This window comes from Bactrocera oleae, chromosome 4, assembly GCF_042242935.1.
Source record: "Bactrocera oleae isolate idBacOlea1 chromosome 4, idBacOlea1, whole genome shotgun sequence".
Taxonomy (NCBI): Eukaryota; Metazoa; Arthropoda; class Insecta; order Diptera; family Tephritidae; genus Bactrocera; species Bactrocera oleae.
The window spans coordinates 58,639,440-58,661,926 of record NC_091538.1 but is presented as its reverse complement, the minus strand read 5'-3'; the positions used below and the strand labels follow the sequence as shown (position 1 = coordinate 58,661,926).

Genomic DNA, 22,487 nt, shown 5'->3' with positions numbered 1-22,487 from the left:
CTTGAAAATAGGCAAACAAAACCCTTATCATCTCTAGTTAATTCACTTTCGGCATAATTAATATTTCGAAAATTCTATCAGTATAGTCGTGCTTGTATATTCTCGTAAGAAGTTGCACATAATATTTTGTTTCGTTCTCTTTAGGGATATTTGATAAGCCCAAAAACTTATTCGAAGCTGATACATATGTATATGGTTGAATAATATATATGTATCTATTCATGCGACTATGTATACGTGTTCCTTTATGATCTAAGGAGAGATGGATTAACTGCTAAGTCCAAGAAAAGAAATTGGAAAAAAAGAAAAGCTACGGCTACATCGAAGCTATAATATCCTCCACAGGTGCATTTCTCATAGCGTAAAAGAGTGTAGATTCATGAAGAATATCTTGTTAAACTAAAAAGTTTCCATACATGAACTTGAATTGGATCAGTCAGTCGGTTTGGCACTTATATGCTATATTGTTCCGATGTCGACGGTTCCAACAAATAAGCAGCTTCTTGGAGAGAAAAGGACGTAATAGAGATAGATATCTCAAAAACTGTGGGACTAGTTCCTGTATATACAGACGGACAGACAGACGGTCATGGCTACATCAACCCGTCACGCTGATCATTTATATATAATACTTGTATGTACATATATACTTTATAGGGTGTCTGACGTTTTCTTCAGGGTATTATAAACTTTGTAACAAACTTAATATATCTTGCTCAGGGTATAAAAACGCCACGAAATACTGCTATTCAGGCTACGATCAAACTAGAACCAAGAAATCGAGCCTAAGACGACCACGTTTAAATTCACCAGCCCAAAACTCAACGGTGCGTTTTGAAGGTGAGGACTACTTTTACACCTTTAACAATTATTCATAAATTTCCTTTGCTTTTATAGCTTTCAAAACAAAGAATGTAATCAGTACGCGATATTAAAATTTTTTCTTTTTAAAAAAATACTCGACACGTCAACTACAAATGGCTTGTAAACAGAGAATTACTTGACAGCATGACTTGTAACTTTGCATGTGTTCTCACGACAGATGTACCAACTTGAGAAAAAAAATGTGGAGCTGGTAGTGCTGTATATATATACATATACATATATAAAACATGCGTTCACAATTATAATTACTATTCGATACTTTTCAACAACGCTAATACCATCAATATTCTTATTATTTCTTTTCATTACAACGTCGTTTGCCAATGTCCACAATTCTGGAATTTAAATGTCAACCAATCGAAATCGTTTACTGCAAACATAACAAACAAACAAGCAGAGGTTCGAAAAGTCAAACAATACTCGTAAACAAAATGGTTAATTAAAATATCGACAATATACAAGAAAGTCCGAAGGTCGACGGAGGATGAGAGCTTGATGCCGAAACCAATGAATGAAATTTAGTAGTTTCGGGTTATAGAAAATCATACATACATATGCATATATATCTGGATATGTATGTACATATATATTCTAGGCTATTTATATTTTGCTATTCGACAACAACAATGAAATTATGAAATTTCGAAATAAACAATTAACTTTGAAATGCAAATAAATTAAAGCTATATAATTTTTTATTTAGTATAGCCCTAATCAAAAAAAAAATATTGAATTATTAAAATATTATTTTACTACAAACTAAAAATTTATAACATAATACTTTATTGTTTCATAAATTTGAAAAAAGTATTTTTTTTTTAAATTTATTATACTTATTTTTTTATTTTTATTTTATATATCCTATAACTCTAGCGTCGCATTTCTAATTGGAGTCATGCACTTGTCATTTGCAATTGCAACTCAATTTTGTCGAATTTCATTTTATTGACAGCTGTGAGAATTTAATGGTACTAGCGTCTGTCATAATTACATTTTGACACAGCTTTGCTCGATGGCCTTGGCCGCTAATATCGTTCGCAAACTTTTATTGACCGCAAAATTATTTTTTGTTATTTTTTTTTAGCCAATTAAATATTACTTATCATTTGTCAATATTAATGCACGCTGGCATATCTCAATGTACGCAGTTATTGCTTAATGCAGTTTAAAAGCATTTATATATTATATATGAAGATATATAAGTATAATATGCTTTCATTTTGTTTAAAAAATGTGTTATTTGTTTAAATATGTGTAAAAAGCTACGAGTCTTTTAGACTGCCTGATAATACGATATTTCCAACGAATCCAACCTTCTGATAAGACTTTCACTAATCTCATAAAATAAACAATTTACTCAATTATTTTAATACGTATTCATGAAGAGGCTCTTACACAGTAACCCTTTTAAAAGTTGAAATTTACAAAAGCTACTATAAAATCTACGTTCTACTTGTATGTACATATTATATATAATAGGGTGGAGAGAAAAAAAATTTTTTTTTCTTAGTCTGTGGGTAAAATCTGTAGATTATAAAAAAATAAAAATTTTGGACCAAAAAAATTTTTTTTAAAATCCCACTCAGTTTTAAAATAAACTTCGAATTTAAATTTTTTTTGGACAAGAAACAATTTTTTTGGTTTAAACTGTTCGTATATAAAAATTACCAAATTTGACGGTTTTTGACTTAAAATTTAGTTTAACGCTTAAGGAAAGCATGTTGTCGTTTAAGACTTTGTTTTAAAACTCTAATAAAGACCACAACATTTGTTTTAAGTTGATAACTTTTAATTGGCCAGAACTCTCTACTGCTTCTAGAACACTTATCAAAAATTTTTTACGAAATAAAAATTTTAACTCGAAAATTTACTTTAAAACTGAGTGAGCCGCCTCTAGATTTTTTTTTCGCTCCACCCTAATATATATTATACATATCTACTACGAAAATTTGTGGTTATTTGGCACGTACATAAGCTTACATACTCAATTTTACTATATAGATATGTGTTTGCATTTAAAGTATTGGAAATTCTTTCGCTTTTCGCTAATTGAGTTCACTGTGAAAGTCAATGGAATCTGGAGCGTCAAACAAACTTTCGTCATAAATTTTTGATTGGTAAACAAAAATCAATTGATGCAATTTTTGCAAAAAAAAAGAAGAAATGGATATATTCGTTTGCGAAAATTGAACTTTGATCAATGCTCATAAGTGAATATGGATATTAATTGATTTAAGACAAATTGGTTTAAGAGTGTCGGTACAGGTGAAGGCTACCCTTTGGATTAAAAAAAAAAAAATTATTAGTGAATGAGATATGAAATTGATAAATACTTATGTATGGGATTTACTATTAAGAAGGAATTTAGATTTTAGTTAAAAAATAGTTGTAGTAAATATTATTTTTAAGTCTTCGAAATAGATGTACAAATATTTGAAGTAATATGCATATATATGAGGTAAATGTACATATACACGTATTTATATAGAGGTATAATAATAAAATAAGTATTTATTGAATACTTCACGCATTTCGATGTATGTTTGTAAGGCTAAGGCAAATTTTCTCAAAAAATGCGAACAAAAATCCTACAAAAATTTTTTTTTATTGCTGCTACTACCCTAATACTTGTATTTAGTAGATGATATAAAAAAACAGTTCCTTATTGTTTTCCAGCTGTTTAGTGGGGTCTTTTTTGCAATTTCTGAGAAAATTTATCTATATAATGTACATATATAATTTATATCACCAACACGTAGAGACTTTAACGAATATAAAGCCCACTGACTTTTTTAAAAATCTGATATTTTGACTTGAGAGTTTTTGATTGAAACTTTGGGTTTTTTTTGGATATTAGGTCAAAAGAGAGGAGAAAAAATAAATATTTCAAATAAAATAAAATACATTGTGTTAGGACATAAGAAGGTAAGTTTTTACCAAATCTCGTGAAAGAAGCTTGTTTTTTGTACAAGATAAAAATAAAAAACCAAAACACTTGCTTATTTGAGTTTTTCACATACATTTTGAGGTTATGTGAAAAAAGTCTATATACAAAATTTGTATATTTTTTTTCTATATTTAGTTCTTAAGACTGCAATCCCGTCCTCCCCTTCCTTTTCCCGACCTCTGCCCATAAATTATTTTTCTTTGAATGGTTGACATTTTATCTTTCGTTTCCGTTGGGTTTCAATCTACTATGAATTTCCTTTTTTTATCATTTTCACAAGTCTAACAACAGAACTAATCTTTTAAAAATGTTTCGAAATAAATAAAAATATTCAAGCGTAAAAATGTTTAATATTATTTTTTCTCGGTATTGAGAACTCAATGAAATCATTATATAATATGGTAAAAAATGGAAGAAACACGTGATCCTCCCATATAACGGTTAAGTTTGAGAAACTAAAAGTTCTATAAGTGTCTAGCGCATCACGTCAGAGCGGTTTAAAAATAAGAATAAGGATACCACAAGCTTTCGAGTAACGAGAATGAGTTCAATTGGACAATGGTTATTACCAAATACGAACACAAATAGTGCCACTGATATGTGAAAACTCTCATCTAAATATGGTTGACCCAGAACTCTTCTATAATAAATTTCGAGGTTAACTATATTTTCTAAAGAAAAAAAAAACACAAAAAGTTCAAATTTAGTTAGGAATGTTTATTATCGTTCGAAAGAACATTCTTTGTCATTTAGTTTTTGAAGATTATCTTTTTCAAATGTTGGCCGCGGCTACGACTTAGATGGTCCATCCGTTGAGTCCAATTTTCGATGATTCGTTCGAGCATTTTTACTGATAGCTGGCGAATGACACGCGTGATGTTTTGCTTCAAGGCCTGAATCGAAGCGGGATTGGCCGTACTTTATATATGACCACAGGAAAAAGTCTAACGGTGTGATTTCACACGATCTTGGTGGCCAACCGAACGGCCCTAAACGGGAAATTACCTGCTCACCGAAGAATTCTTTCAATAAATGCATTGATTGATGCGATGTGGCACCGTCTTGTTGAAACTAAATGTCGCCGAGATCACGAGCTTCAATTTCTGGCATTAAATTGTCGGTTATTATGGCGCGATAACGGACCGCTGATTCCACCAGCCCACAAACCACACCAAACCGTTGTTTTTTCAGGATGAAATGGCAGCTCTTGAATCTCTTTAGGTTGTTCTGCGTCCCAAATGTGGCAATTTGCATACCCCTTGAGCCAGATATGAATTTGGCTTGAAAAAGTCGGATTTTATGGAAACTTTTCAAGAGCCCATAGGGCAGTTCTTGCACATGGTGTATTTTGTACGCTTTCAATTTTAAATGTCGACATAAAATGCGCCAAGTCGTATCATACGTCAGTACGAGTTGATGCGAACGGCCCCGAATCGACTCTCTACGGTCTTCGTTTCCACTCTCAGTTACAGCCGCGATATTTTCTTCAGTGCGTGCTGGACTTGATCTAATATTATTCAATAATGAATGCTATGTCTTAGGATGGGTAATGGTGTTGCGAATAGTAGGCTCAGTATGCTGATTATGTTGACTATAAGTTGAGCGCGCGAAACACATTCTTTACAGAACATGAATTTTCGTAATAAAGTTAAACGATTTGTAAACGTTGTTCAGGCGTAAGTCTTTCCACGATGAAATGACAAATAATACCGACCAAAAAAAATATGACAGCTCAAAAAAAGCTATTGAAAAAAGTACAATACCTTTACTTGAATAACCCTTCATAAAAAAAAATCGTATTTTTAATTTCACACACGTGGGACATTTCACTGTTAAATATCAGGAGAGTTAAATATTAAGTGCGATAGAGGTATATTTTTTCTGCAGAAATATTATATAAGTACAGACATACATATATGTACATATGTAAGATTGCATGTTTGCACTTAATCTAAAATTAATTTAATGCTCATACTGTAATCTACTGTAAAACCGTGCCATTTGCGATAATCAACTACAAACAAATGCATATGCATTAGCGCTCATTACTAAATACTTTACGAAATATATACACAAGACACAAGTGATACAATAGACTAAAAATAGCTAAAACTTTTAACAAAAATAGCAAAATGTGCTTATAAAATATAAATTAATTTGTATACTAATAACGAGCAATTTATGCGCTTTAGGTAATGAAAACTATAATTATGATGTCGTATAAATTTAGTGAGGTGAGCGCATTATTTTCAAACAAAAGCAACAAATTATTAATAAAATTTGGGATTTTGGGGCCAGCAAAATATTTGCCGTTAGATACAGCAAAGAGCGAGCCCCAATTAAATATCCACTTTAAATACATTTGCCAATTTTCTACGCTGTTCGATTAAGAATGCGAAGAATTCGAAAACTTTTTCCGCATGCCTTCCAGTCAACAATCGGCACGAAAATGGCACGCAACAATAAAAAAAAAAAATTGAAATAAATTTAAGGAAAACAAAATGAAAATTTGTGTTTTCAGTGCGAAAACCGGCCCACACTCATAACGCATAAACAATCCGTTGAACACGTAAATGCATATATACATACGTGTATTTGTGTTTGTTTATTGAAAGTCAATGACGTCAAAACTTGCACGCACACTCGAAAGCCGAAAATAAAAATGGCGAGTGAAAACAAGCTCACACATTTGTTTCACATTTCTGCTGAAGATTCGATACTTAAAGAATATAAAATGCTTCGCCATCAACACCATTTACCACACCATCATCACACAGAGGCCGCTTGTTTAGGTTGCGTGTCTTTCGTTTAGCCACTTGACTTGCGTGACGTTGTTACAAATAAAAATTGCGAACAAACGCGGTCCATCAACAGCGAAATAATCAATGTCTTTAGTAGTAGAAATAAGTTCACAAAAAATCCTTTTTTTTTTTTTGTTAAAGCACACTTAGAATTCTAAAAACATCATTACAACATCATTCTACCAATTCAATAATGTTCTGTGGAAGTGGACGTATAATTAATATTCTTCTCAAGAGTTTTCCTTTGCTCCCTAATGTGCCAGATCTTGGAATTTTTTTTCTCACAAATGGACGAATCTTGACAGCAATGTCTATTTACATAGTATATAGTACCTTCACATAGTATATAGTGCTTACATGTATATAGGGCATGTGGATTGAAACATTTTGGTGTGAAAAACGAGAAAGGTCAAATGCTATCAAGCATATTTTTGGTGTTTTAGTGAGATAGAACTTAACATGTACAATTATATTAAGTATAATGTCAAAGAGAACATTTGAATAAATACATGAAAAACTTAACTTAAAACAAAAAAAAAAAAAACGTTAACTTCGGTTGCATCGAAACTATAATACCCTTCACAAATATAAAAAAACAAGTCATAAGAAAAAAACAAAAACATTCCTTGTTATATTTATTTCTCGTATAGACCAATTTTATTCAACGTTGTTGCTATCGCTTTTCAATAATAAATAACAATATCAAGTTTTTTCGGAAATTAAGATACAGCACTATTTATAAGGTGGATGAGATTTTAACTTCACATTATATTTGTGGATGCAAAACATAATCCAATTTTCTAACAAATCACACCCTTTTAAACCGTACCATATCTTCAGTTAAGTTCTCAATCTCCCAATTTGATAACCGAAATATAACATTAGCTTTATATACCTAAAAAAACTAGGCTCGTAAGCGGAGTTTTTAAAGCAATAAGTAAGAAAATTCAGACCGACATTGCGCCGGATAGCTGGATTAACCAAAATCCGTTATGATGAAACTAAAATCATGTATATATTCGTTTAATTTTTTTATAAAGACAAGACATGCCAACACGCCCTCAGAGGGATATTTTGCAATGGCACACTTCTTTTTGGGAGGGGCTTCAGCTATATTTAAAAAAAAAAAAATACACTGCAGACGAAGCTGAAAGTGAAAGCAAAATATCAAAGGAATCTATGGAAAATGATTTAGACCTATGCGCATTCTTGAATCATTAGTTCATAGCCAAAGGCGGAGGCAGAATAATGAAACATTTCTTCGAGACTGTTCATTTACATTGCGCTCTCATAACATAGGTACAGATGAATGTCGACGACTGTTTGAGCTATAATGCATATATTAAAAAAAAAACGGCTGTTCAATGAAGTATCCAAATCGTATATTACGTTTTAAGCTAACCCACAAGTGTTCATAAAAATTTAATTCCAATTCAGTACTGACTAATAAATAATTTACAAACTTCATTCATAAATTCTTTAAATATGGTATCAAAAACGGGATCAGATAATGCCACGGCTGTCCTATTAGTCGTAACAAAACTTTTGGGCAAACAGCCTTCACGCACTGTTAGCAAGTTCAAACCCAATCCTCATTTCCCGATTTGAACAACTAATAATAACATCATAAAACTTATTAATAACAGAATGATCTTAAACTGTTTAAGAATTACAGTGCGCAGAAATACCTCAACTAAAACGAGTCAACTAACATCAAGTGAAAACAGAATTCGTTATCGACAGTTAACAGAATATTACGCTCTCCAACAAATTCTCAAATAATACAAGCACTTGCCCGAGATAGGGCAGTCGGTATCTATAAATGAGACAGAGAATAGAAATGAACTATATTAACATGACTCTCTGTCATGTGAGGTGAGCGCTGTAAAAGTTTTTCCGCTACAAACAAGCAAGGTAACTCACACATTTAACAGCTCAGCTCTTGTTATCAGATATTAAAAATCACTCGCCAGCAAAGTAACTACAATCAGACATATGTACATACATCAATCATGTTTTGGGGTAGTCTCTGGTATTAATAGATATATAACAAGAGGTTGAGCACAGGTAAAACTTACATAAGCAATGCTTAAAAATATCTCACGTCTCAAAAAACTCTTACTGTTTGAATGAATGAAGTGCACTCGCTATATATAAATATGTGTTTGATTAGGTATATATGTACATACATATACTATTTTATAGCTATTCTTGTTTAGGCATTGAAAATGTGGGTTTTTTATTGTTTACTTGTGCGTGTTTTAACTGCTTTAGTGGCACTTCGGTAGACACTTGTTTATACCGCAAAAATAGCGGTGGCTTCTCATCTAAACATTATAATAAACATGCGAAATTTGTTTTGAATTTTTGGGAGAAAATTAATATACACTATGACTAAGTGCTATTCGCTGAATAGCAGCATACATACATATATTATATATATACAAATACATAATATAATATTTGCATACAGTCATGTTTTAGAATATTTTTGTTTAAAAAATTTCCTAAAATTTTCCACAATAAAAGTGGATAAACATAAACACAGGTGTGAGACACTATATGTATGTAAGTCCATGAACATAAGAAAGTATGAGTTCTTCGAAAAAAATATTTTAAAATAAAAATAGTTTTGTGCAATAATTTTTTTTCTGGAGAATTTAGACCATATTATTGAGTTTAAGTGAGGACGTTCGTTTAGCATATGGCGTCGACCATTAGAGGAGGTGAAAGAAGTAGCTGCAAAAAGTTAGACTGGAGAGATGTGGCAGATAAGAGTAAAGGATGATTGTGTCTAGAAATCGCAGGCGTAAGCGAAAGAATGACTTGATGTTGTTTTGTTGCAATTTTTTAAATATTGTTTTATGAGTATTTGGGTCACATGAAGTACATATCTTTGTATCACGCGTTGTATAACTGCGTTAGAAAGATAAAATTTCGTACAAAAAAAATTCTCAGACAGTTATGAGATTACTTGATACTGTATTGCTTGAGCAGGCCTCAAAGATGGACACCAGACCCCATATTTTACAATTTTTCTCTGAGATTGTTGAAAATGTCAAGAAAAAACAAGAAAAACGGTTTGCTATAGTGGTCCGATATCAGAGGTTTCGACAAATGAGCAGGAGTGTACGGAAAAAAGGCCTTGTGCAAAACTTCAGATTGATATCTCAAAAACTGAGGGACTATTTCACTTACTTACATACATAAGTATATACAGAGAGCCATGGCAAAATCAACTCAGATTGTCCCACTGACCATTCTTTCATTCATTAGAGTCTCCGCTGTTTCCTTCTGGGTGTTGCAAATTTCGTTGCAAACTTAATATACCCTGTTCAGGGTATAAAATAGGGAATCATTAAGTTAGACCGTCATGGAGACTCAGTTTGGAACCATTTAAATAATTCTGAATGCAAAAAGAAGCTTGATATATGGGGGGTACACGAGTTAATGCCAAAAAACAGCCTCAAGGACAGAATTTTCATTCGCGAATAGCATTAAAATTTAGTACCGCTGCAGACTTTAAAAGTATCGGTGAAAATTAAAATACAAACAAGAAGGAAGGGATTGGTATACTCCGTTTTGAGGTTTGGTGGAGTAAAGAATGAAATACAAAGTTCTTTGCAGTCTGCGGTACAGGCAAACTTAAAAAAATTAGTATTGTTACTATAAAAGTATTATTAATCAAAAATATTATTTTCTCAATAGAGAAAAGTCTAAGCTGCTACTAAAATAGATTTCGTAAGGGACGTCAGGATACCACGGTTGCATCTGCTTATAGTTGTGAGTTATTAAGATAAGAGAAGTTTCATGTCGCTTTTACTAACAGTTTATTAAAATTGTTTATAGTTTTTTACAGATGTTCAAAAATTTTTGATATTAAGGGTTGTGTTTTTAGTTTAATCATAATATTTTGGAAATATCGTAACTTTTAGACTTTAAAATTGTTTTATTAAATATAAAAATGGTCTCAGTAGAAAATCTCAAGTTATTGGATGGAACAGTTTCAGTTTATTGTAGAAAAGTTTATAAACGATTATTATATGGAGGTTATTTCAAGTTGGAACGCATATATAAGTATTCTATACATACATATGTATATTTACAGTTAATACCTCCACATATGTATATACAAAATAATTATTTTTTATGACAAAAACTAATTGCCTGGTTAAGGTATACACCCAAAGCGAATTTGATTATTCTATCATGCTTACCCATTGTATCAGACGTGCCGATCAATATTCTCATCATTCAAACGCAAATAAAGTCCAATGATATTTTTAATCAAAATTCACTAAAGCATACGATCAGAGTTTAATGACAAACAAAATCTTTAGAGAATATTTATGCTAAAGTGACTGGATAGCGAAATTAAGTGTATTGATAGGGGAAACCGGTAGATATTGGACATAAAGACAAAAGCTTACGCTGTGGGTGTTCGGCGTTATATTTACTGGTAACAAGTCAAAAATTCTGTGGATATGAAAAAATCGGTAAAAAGAGGTGAATGCTAATGAAAGAAAGTGGAGAAAAATTTTTGTATAAATAAAGAAGTATTTTTTTGCATAGAAATACATACATACACCAAAAGTTATGTACAGATTTATTTTGTATAAAAAGATTGTGTAAATTTTTAACGAGCTTTCAAAAAATTTTATTCACCATCTGAGATACTAGTTCGAGTATATACAGACAGACGGACATGGCTGAAGCGACTCGGCTCATATATATGCAGTGTCTTCCAATAGGGATGACGTGATTTTAACAGCTCGTGACCGCCATGTTTGTTTACGGATTTTTATCAAAATTTGGCAGTGTTTGCAGTAAGGTTTGCCATTTCATCATGTCACTTTTTACTTTGGTACAACGCTTAGAAATTGTCCAAGATTATTACGCAAATTCACGTTCTCCGGTGGCTACTGTCCGAGCTCTTCGGTCAACAAACAAATTTGTCGTTATTGGGGTGAGTCAAATCCTCATGTGGTTTTGCATCCTCAAAAATTTACCGTTTGGTACGGATTGTGGTTTGACGGCATCATTGGGCCATATTTCTATCGGCCATATGAGGCAGAAAATGCCGTTACCATCAATAGCGAGCATTATAACACGATGTTGACAGACATTTTTCCCGGAATTTGATGATATAAAATTGGAAAATATATTTTCGTACTTTTGAGTAATAATGTCACCAAAAAAACCTTGCTACGACAACAAAACAATAAAATAAACGTCAAATATGGACTTTCGCCAAAAATGTTCAAGAATTCTTTTGTTTATGTGACATTTGTTATTGTCTTTAAACGCACTTCAGTGGACGTGTTCCACTTTTGTGGTTTATAGGTTTGCTTCTGCTCTACTTTTTTTTACAGTCGACACATTTTGTCTACTTATCTGTCATCAGTTGTGTGGGCGTCAATTGTACTTTCTCATTTTTGGCACATTTTTTTATTCCAACCTAGAGCGGTAATTTATTTTTATTAAAGGCACACGACGCTTATCGCTGAAAGACAAACGACTAGACGGGCAATTCAGCGAGTGCCAAAGCTACTTGACTGCAGAAAACACAAACAAACAAACATAAATGGGTTGACTGACTATCAGTGATAATCCGATCAGGACGCTGATATAACAGTAAATATGTGGGTATCATATGTGGCACAGTACGCAAGCAGGGCAGTAGCCAGTGGGCTTATTAGCTGTAGGGCATCAAAACTTTTGCGCACAATTAAATGTCGACCGGTTTTCTAACTTGAAGTTAGACCAATAAAATGATGCCTCCATACGAGTTAAACTAGTTCAAATGCTAACGCAGAGATGACGTGCGACATACGCATTGTCAATGTGTCGCAGACGATTTCAATTTCGATTTGATCATTGGAAAATTTGTTATGCGAATGCGCAGAGTTAGCACCGCTGTCGCGGAATGCGCATATTTAATGACTTAGAAGTGTGAATAGGTAAAACAAAAAATATACGTAATCACTATGTCAATTGAAATGTGCACAAATTTGCATAATAATGAGCTGCTGGCTGGTTGGCGGCTGCCGGCGAGTGCGATAACAAAGGCACGGCTGAGCAGTGAAGGTGAGGCTGGCGGCAAAGCAACTTGGGTGGCGAGTTTTTTCATTTGCAAGATGTTTTTTTTTACATTTTTGTATGCAATTTAAGAAATATACGGGCAATTTAGGGTGCTATAAAAATCAAATTTCTAATTTTGATCTATAAAATATTTTATTGATAAAAAATTAGAATATACTTTTTGTTATGTTGACATGATGCATAATTTGCAATTTTCAAAATATGATCACACTAGACGGGTACATGAACTAATGAAATTTGGGCGTGGGAGAAGTTAAAATTGTTTAGGTCTACACATCTGCGTTGGAAAACCGTAGTTATTTCAGACTTCTTAAATTCCTGGAGGTTTAGGGAGAATTTATTTTTCAATTTTACCCAAGGCTAATTCTTCCTTTTCCATACCTAGTGCATAGTCATATATATCAGATAAAAACAACATACTAAAATTTTAAATCGATAACTCATATAGTTTTTTAGTTACAGCCTTCTAATGTGTAGCCGATTAGCTCAGCTGTTTAATCAGTTTATTTTTAAAAAATTTTCAAAATTACATTTTTTTCAAATTTGCTTTTCTGCATGTTCTGAATACAAATCTCCATACAACGACCTTCCAGTTTTTTTGATCTGATCAAGGGTCAAATTTTGGCAGGCCGAAATTAACCAAAAATTTTAGGTGGAATACAACTTTTTTGAAATGCCACCATTTTGTCAATTTTGGATATTTTTCAAGCGTAAATGTTATAAAGAAAGTGAGTTTATGGTCTCCTTATACATCTGTCGTAAAGGTGAGGGGGACTATATGATGTCATGATATTTGTAACTTAATATTTTGATGATCGTACTGAAACTGAGAATTAAAAAGGTTTTCACACAAAATAAATAACAGCAGTCACAGCAATGAGAATTGATTTACACATTAAAAGAGATATTTGTCAACAAATATATGGAGTGTAAACAGAAAATGGTAGAAAAATTTACAAATGAAATTGAAAAAACACATGTTTTATGTGTTTGTGTGCCGGCATTAATTTAACTGAAATAATAATCATAATAATGTCATTAAACAGACACCAATGACAACATAAACAAAATTATGTCATGTAACAACATTCAATGACAGCGCTGCTGCCAAACAGCCATCACTCTTCGCTCAGTTATTACATTCATTAAGTCAATGATTCTTATTTTTGTATTTGACTGCCAAAGCAGCAAGTGAAATTACCAAAAAATTTTCAAATTCGTTTTCATTTTCCGAAATTTGCGCTAGTGAAAGGATTTTAATTCAAATATTATTTTTTTAATGAACCACAAACAAATATAAATAGCAAAAGAATTTGACACTTTTAATTTACGTTGTGGCAACTAATGTCATCTGCCATCTGTAATACAAATTGGTGTAGCAGTAACAGAGCTGTCCATTTTGTTTTGTCCGCCTGTCAACTTGGCGTTTTGCCCGCTTATTTTGTGTATTGTTGTTTGTTTTTGTTTTCTAATTGCTTCTGTTTTCATTTTCATTTGTTGATCATTTAAATGTCATAGATATTTTGTGCCGACTACACGTTTTAATTTACAACGAAGCTTGTTATATGACGAGGCAAAAGACAACGTAAATAATTTCAGATGTCATTGTCATGGTTAAATTCTAAAAAAATTTGTATAAGAAAGACTGTATTCAATAAGTTTAAATTATAGTTCAATTGGATTATAGTTTGAGAATCCTTTTCTGTGGTCGTTGACACTTTAACATTGAAAGTGATAAAATATATAATTATAATCAATATTTGGCGCTAAATCTCATTTGTATATTTGCTAGATCTTCTTCTCTCATTTTTATACTCTCGCAACCTGTTGCTACAGAGTATAATAGTTTTGTTCACCTAACGGTTGTTTGTATCACCTAAAACTAATCGAGTTAGATATAGGGTTATATATATATAAATGATCAGGATGAAGAGACGAGTTGAAATCCGGGTGACTGTCTGTCCGTCCGTCCGTCTGTCCGTCCGTCCGTCTGTCCGTCCGTCCGTCCGTGCAAGCTCTAACTTGAGTAAAAATTGAGATATCTTTATGAAACTTGGTAGACATGTTTCATGGTACCGTGAGACGGTTGGTATTGCAGATGGGCGTAATCGGATCACTGCCACGCCCACAAAACGCCATTAATCAAAAACAAATAACTTGCCATAACTAAGCTCCGCAATAAGATACAAGACTGTTATTTGGTACACAGGATCACATTAGGGAGGGGCATCTGTAGTTAAAAATTTTTTTTTTTAAGTGGGCGTGGTCCCGCCTCTAATAGGTTTAATGTGCATATCTCCTAAACCGCTAATGCTATAATAACAAAATTCATTAGAAGCAAATGTTTTTAGCACTTCTATTGACGGTGTGAAAATAGTTGAAATCGGGTGGCAACTCCGCCCACTCCCCATATAACGGTACTGTTAAAAACTTCTAAAAGCGCGATAAATCAAGCACTAAACACGCCAGAGACATTAAATTTTATCTCTGAGATGGTATAAGATGACCTTAAAGGAACCGCGTTCAAAATTAGACAGTGGGCGTGGCACAGCCCACTTTTAGGTGAAAACCCATATCTTGAGATCTGCTTAACCGATTTCAACCAAATTCGGTGCGTAACGTTCTTTTCATGTTTCTATGTCATAGTGCGAAAATGGGCGAAATCGGATTACAACCACGCCTATTTTCCATATGACACCATTTTAAATACCACTTGATTCTTTCACTTTCCACTATGCAAATCAAGCAACAATGATTATATCGGCGTAAAACTTTGCGTGAATAATGCAATTAAAGTATGCCACCTTGCGGCCAAACATTGTCTAAATCGAACCAAAACTGTTCAAACCCCTAAGTACTAAATATGTGGACCCCAGTGCCTATAGTTGACCTTCTACCGAAAATATCAGTCAATCCACAAAGAAATCTCAAACGAGTATACCATTTGACCTTGCGAGAGTATAAAATGTTCGGTTACATCCGAACTTAGCCCTTCCTTACTTGTTAATGTTATAAAATAATGTCAACGACCAACTAGAGGGTTTAATATGTTGCTTTTAGAATTTTTTCATGACAAAAATATACACAGAGGATTGCCGTATTAGTACATTTATAAAAATTTATCAAAATTCTAGTTCAGAGGCCCGAATTTCAAGCGTTTTTTTACTATCCCATATTAGCTTAAAATAAGAGGCAGTTCTTTGAGTAATTTTTTGACTTTATGGAAATTTTTAAAAATAATAAAACTAAAATTTTTTTAGCGTTTTCGTTAGTTTCCACGTATTCAAAAAAAATGTATGCCAAGTTGCAAGTAATCAACTGATTAAGACTTGATATATCGTGACGACCGCATCGGAACAAGAAAAAATATATAACTTCAATTATATCGAATCGTTTATCAGAAGTAAAAAAAAATGTCATAAAAGAATTATATTTTGATAGGTCAATTTGTATATCAGCTGTATGCTTTATTGGTCCGATATGAACACTTTGTTCGGAGATTTTAGCGTTATCTTGGAAAGTATTCAATGTCAAATTTCGTAATATCTTATCAAATGAAAAAGTTTTCCATACAAGCACTTGATTTCGATCGTTCAGTTTGTATGGCAATTATGTGCTATATCTTATAGTGGTTAGATATCATCGGTTACGACAACTGATCATTTTCGTGAAGAGAGAAGGACGTGTACAAATTTTAAGATCAATATCTCAAAAGCTGTTAGTTCTAGACTAGTTCGCGTATATACAGACAGACAGTTGGACAGACGGACATGGCTAAATCGACTCAATTGAATTTGATTTTAATTTTGCAAATAATTTGAATTTGAAAAATTATTTTAAAGAGTACATTTTTAATTATCGACACTATTGAAATATGAAAAAGGTCGATATTTTAATTTTGTTTTCATATTTCTTAACAGGTGGTAACGCTCTTAAAAATGTGTTAAGCGATAACCCTTCGCTTTCATGCTTTGCTTGAGTAATATATTTGAACACTTTAATTATACAAACATTGGAACAGATGGCAACCCTTCCAAAGATTATAGCCAGCAAGAATCTTTCCTAAAGTTTTGTACTTTGTGGTGTTTTCTTATTTTTTTCATTTAATATTTTAAAAATATTCAGTATATATGTATGTAGGTTCATGCAAAAATAATTGTGCTCACCTTCAGTAGCTGCTTCTTCTTCAAAATACAATTTTAGTTCATAATGAAATAAAAATTCTTCAAATTTTTTGAATTACACTTGAATAACAAAAATAATTTAAATGTGTAATTGCTAATTCTACTTAACTTGAATTTATTTCTAAATATTTCTGCAAACCGTTTGAAGACAATTACACCACACGCTGCCAAATGACAATATGATTAAGCTTAGTCAGCACAAAATAGCCGATTGCGTTTGATATTTTCATAGCGAAATTTATAATATTGTATTTAGCAACCAAAACAAATGTCACAAATTATTTTTAGAAAATTTTTTTCTAATTATGTGTTAATTAATAACAGAATGCAATTTCATTAAAAATAGAAGCGACGAAATTTCAACTATTTCATTATGCATTTGAGCAAGAAAAAAAATGCGTTTTTGTAGTTCAAATAGCATTCAAATTGAACCAAATTATTCAAAGCAGACAATTGTACAACAAAAATACATACATACATATTTATATAATCATAATGTACATATTATATATAAACGTATATGCATCATGGGCAAGCAATGCGAAATAAATTCCAAAGCGGCACAACTTAACGGTCCACTATATAATTAAAACCATTTTTGACAAATAGTTGCGGAGCATAACTGTGACTGCGTTGCTGATTATCAATATGAGCGCCAACGACCATTATAAAAATGCAATAAAAGTGTCAAATGTCAAGAATTTGCTAAAAGGCTTGCCGACAAGCATAAATTTTTAAAAATTTATATATCTACATACATACTTGTACATTTGTATGAACGAGCTAGCTGACAGCTATAAAGTGAGCGTAACACTTCAGTTGATTTATTGAAGATGGTTAATGCAACTACATACATACTTATATAGAAAACAATTATGCAATGATATTGTATGTAATATTATATTCGCTGATCTTTTTATAACAGGTTGGTCCGTAAATATTGAAGGATTATATTTCAGATTTCCTAAATCTCTGCGCTTTAACTCGATAGAACTAGATGACGTTGAAGACATGTTGCACAGACTATAAAAATTTTCCTCCTCTAAGAAAACTCTAAAATTTTCAACAATACACTTTTTATTTTAAGGTGAGATTAGTTTAAACCCAAAATTGACAAATTTTCATTGGAATAAAGTACACTTTAGGGACCTTTTGGATATTCAATTTATAGAAATCGAACAGTCTCAAAGCGTTTGACTCAGCCAGCATTAACAAATAACCCTTTAATCGCGTTGTTTTCGAATTTGCATTTTTCAAGTCGGTTTTCGATGGTTTGCGGAGACTGTTAGACGTATCCACGTCAAATTTTAAATGTAGCTTCACAATGACATTATCTAAAAAGCTATGTACGCGTGTTTTGTTATTATTACAATTTTTTATGAAAAGTTTACTGCACATTTTATCGTTAAGAAATTGAAGTTTGCAAAATTTGCGAACAATTTTTTAAAGCATAACTCATAAAGAGTTCGTACAGAAGAGTACGTAGCACTATTTTATTTTAAATGGCAGATATGAAGTCATAGAATCTCAATCGACTGTACAAGCTCGCTTGAAAAAGGGGATTTCCAAGAAATATTTGCCAGCAGCTGCCACTTTTATCAATATGTCAAATATAGAACTTATTTTACATCTTCAAATACATATTTAATTAAACCTTAAAGAGATAAATTCTTGTTCTTTTTTTTTTTTGCTTTCAGAAAAAATGTAAAGTTAGGGTTTTTTTACGCCGCCTGACTGGCCTAACACTTTAATACCCAAAGCGGATATTCGCAGACTTCACAATATAAATTATGACCCAGGTGAAAAAAAAATTACAAAAAGAAGATCTGTATTTCCTATATTTAATACAACTTTTTTTTCGGAGAGTTCATATATTTTTTATACTGTTAACTTCTATACAGCTAACTGATCCCCCTTACGAGTATATTTAAGTATGTACATACATAATTATATTATTGATCCTGCACGTGTATCATCAATAATGTGCTAAGTAGTCATGTAACCACTTGCATATAAAATATATATGTATATACAAGTATAAGTTCTGAGCAAATAAATCATTGTACTAATTGTTTCTTTACGCTGAATATATGGTATATACAAATACACATACAAGGTGCAATTCAAAAGTTTCAGGACTTTTATTAAAAAACGAATATTATTTGTTTTTTTTTTTCAAAAATTTATTGGTCGCCTTCAAAATAGTCTCCTTCCACCTGAATACAACGTTTTGCACGTTCAAGAAGGTTATCGAATGACTTTTTTAGGTCATTTGTCGGTATAGCATTGAGGATAGCGGTCGTCGCCTTTTGGATGGCCTCAACGTCAGCATAGCGGTTTCCTTTCATGGCCAAATGTAGTTTCCTGAACAAATAAAAATCGCAGGGTGCCATATCAGGCGAATAGGGTGAATGGTTGATGATATGAATGCGATTTTTGGTCAAAAAATCTGTCTGATTCTGAGGTCCTTTTCGTGTTGTTTCAAAGTGTGCGGGACAAATCGAGCACAAACCTTTCTGAGGCCCAAATTTTCTGTCAAAATACGATAAATCGACGCTGCGGATATTGATAATTCCGATTCCATATATTTAAGCGATGATTTCGGCTCTTTTTTAATGAATTCACGCACAATTTCCGTGTTTTTTTCGTTCGCAACATCTTTTGGCCGGCCCGAACGTTCGTCGTCTTCCAGGTCCTCCCGTCCCTCTTGAAAACGTTTAAACCACTCGTGAATACGGCTACGGGATAGACAATCATCGCCATAAACTTTTTTCGTCGTTTGATGAGTTTTGGTAAAAGTTTTACCAAGTTTAAAACGAAACTTAATGTTGGCTCTTTGCTCGATGCTTATTTTCCGACCGACACTACAAATGTAATGTCACATGTAGCGCGATATCTCAGCTGTTATGTAAGTCAGCTGTTATATAAATTTTATACGACAACACTGAAGAATACACAATTGAGGGATAACAATTTCAGACAGATGGCGCCACTAGAAGCCGCATTGTTTAAAAAGTCCTGGAACTTTTGAATTGTACCTTGTACATATAATTTACACACCCAGATCATCGCATACTTGCATTCTATATTATTTGTCAATAAAAATTCTATGTATACATATTTACACTGTAAACTCAATAACTCTAAGTATTAACAACAACTAAACTACTATAAAAGTAAAAAAATATAAATATGGGAACTTGTAAATTGCAATATTTTTTACACTAATCAAAAATGAAAAATCACGCAAATATTTTTTGCTGGTTTTTATATGAACAATGTAAAACTTAACAAAAACAAAAATAAACAATGAATTATTATTTAAATTTATTTAATTATTTTTTTTTAGATACCAAAAAGCTGCTCATTTGTAGGAACTGGCGCTCTCCGACCGCTATAGCATATAGCCGCCATACAGACTACACGATTATATTCAAATTCTTGTAAGGAAAACTTTTTTATTTGACAAGATATATTCACGAAATTATATACAAAATATATAGACAAAATAAAGATTATAATTTTATTTCCGAAAAACTTAGCTTATAGCGGCTATATAAAGTGAACGATGAAAAGCAAGTTCTTGTATGACAGGATATCTTCACAAAAATTTACACGGTTTAAATTTCAAGGCAACGGTACAATCCCCGAACAAATTGTTCAGATCAGACTACTATAACATTTACTGCTATACTAACTGACCATCAAAATCAAGTTCTTTTTTGTGAAGGATATTCGGTGCGACCGAAGTTAACAATTTTTCTTGTTTAACTGGAGTTTTTTGTTGAGTGCTACCTTTATGCATAAAATGGTTTAAATAGTTTTTTTAAGTATCTCTGGTGTGACGCTCTTAACATAATATTTTCATTACTTTGATTTTAGCTGTTTAAAATTTGGAAACTTTATGTAATTTTAAAATATGATATGTATTATTTAAGTACATATGGTAGATGTGTTTCCAAAATTTGTATAAGTATAATATTTCTTTATCACATTCTTAGCGCAATATTTTCACAAACTCAGCGTACTATTCACTCTTTATTTACAAATCGTATTTCTATTGACCTACATTTGAAATCAGATCCTTTGAAATTTTGCATACGAATTCACTTTACCGATTTGCATTTTCAAATATTTTAAACGTTGTTTTCTTTGCAAAACTGTTTACGTCACAACTTAACCGGCATTACTCGCATACATACATACTTATTCGTATATGGTACATATGCATGTATGTATATTCTCGCATGTACGTAAATAATAACAACCATGCAGACAAGAATACTAAAAATAAAAGTGAGACAGAGGTGTTAAGAGTTTCCACTGAGCTTTATATTTTGCAAGTTATTTACATAATTCTTTAGAGGTAGGTAGTAAGCGTATGTATGCTGCATACATACATACATAAATACATACTATGTTTGTTTATGTTAGTGACTTTTCATGTATCTATTGTTGTCGCCACACGGAAACAGCAGGGATTCTCCGTGAAATTGCAACTAAACCACTATAGCACAGTGAAGGAAACTTTATATTCAATAAATATTTGCATAAGCAGATAATTTATATCTATGAATGATATCAATAATATCCATAGCTTAAGAGTAAATATATCTATTTCGAAGCCTACTTTACTCTGAAAATTTTTGTCGATATTTATACTAATAAAATTCTATACAAACAAAATCAACAAATACACTTATTTCTTTTTTTAACACTGAATAACACAGAAACATAACTAAACTTTGACATTCGACTTTATAATTTGTCTGTGAAAGATATGTTAGCACGATATTTTCATAGTAGCTGCTCCCAGCATTTTATTGAACATCACATAAGATTTTAGTTTTCAAAATATCAAAGAGATTATTGAAATTAACTATTTAAGCTGAAAAGAACTATTTACATACCCTACTTGTTGCCAACGGCCAGCCGCTTACTCCATTGAACTTGCAAACACAATTCACTATAAGCACAATACTTTGGTTATTTACTTTCAGCTCACTAATACTACTTTGATTATTTAACTAAATTTTTGGCACATATTGTACATTAAACACATAAATTATTAACTTTTCACTTCATTTGCACATTTAACGATCGTTTGTATAATTATTGCACAACTTTTATTATTTTCATTTGACATGTCACTGCGGTTACTGTTTACATGTAACAGCTGACGAAGGGCTGCATTCGCGACACAAAATAGTGATGGCGTGCGTGGGTGTGATTAGGGTAGCAACAGAACCGAATTAGTAAGTGTTTGCAACTTTTGTGTAAAGATGTTGCCTGACAAACATATACACACATATGTATATATACTTTACCTTCTAGAACGGCACTGAGGGCAATTATTTATGTTGTAATGTTAATTAGCTTATCGGCGTTAACGTGTTTGGAAATTGTTCGGTTAATTTGCAAACAAGCGTGAGGTGTGAACTTCAAACTGTTTAGTATAATATTTGTAGAGCAAACATAATACATAGATCGTATGTATGTATATGTTTCTATAGGTACATATATATGTAAACACTTAGCGTATATTTGTATAGTTTTTGTCTGGACAGA

The 22,487-nt window shown here is 32.1% G+C and overlaps 1 protein-coding gene across 2 annotated transcripts in view; it reads right to left on the bottom strand.

The window, feature by feature from the left end:
• Swim (Secreted Wg-interacting molecule) overlaps window positions 1-22,487 on the bottom strand; it is an 86,600-nt gene that overhangs the window by 40,519 nt on the left and 23,594 nt on the right. The window contains exon 1 of one of the 2 annotated variants that reach the window (XM_036362974.2): window positions 21,830-21,941. The exons of the other annotated variant lie outside the window; for it this stretch is intronic. The gene's annotated coding sequence lies outside the window, so the exon portion shown is untranslated. Of the gene's footprint in view, window positions 1-21,829; window positions 21,942-22,487 lie in introns of those variants that run through there. 2 annotated transcript variants of the gene reach the window in all.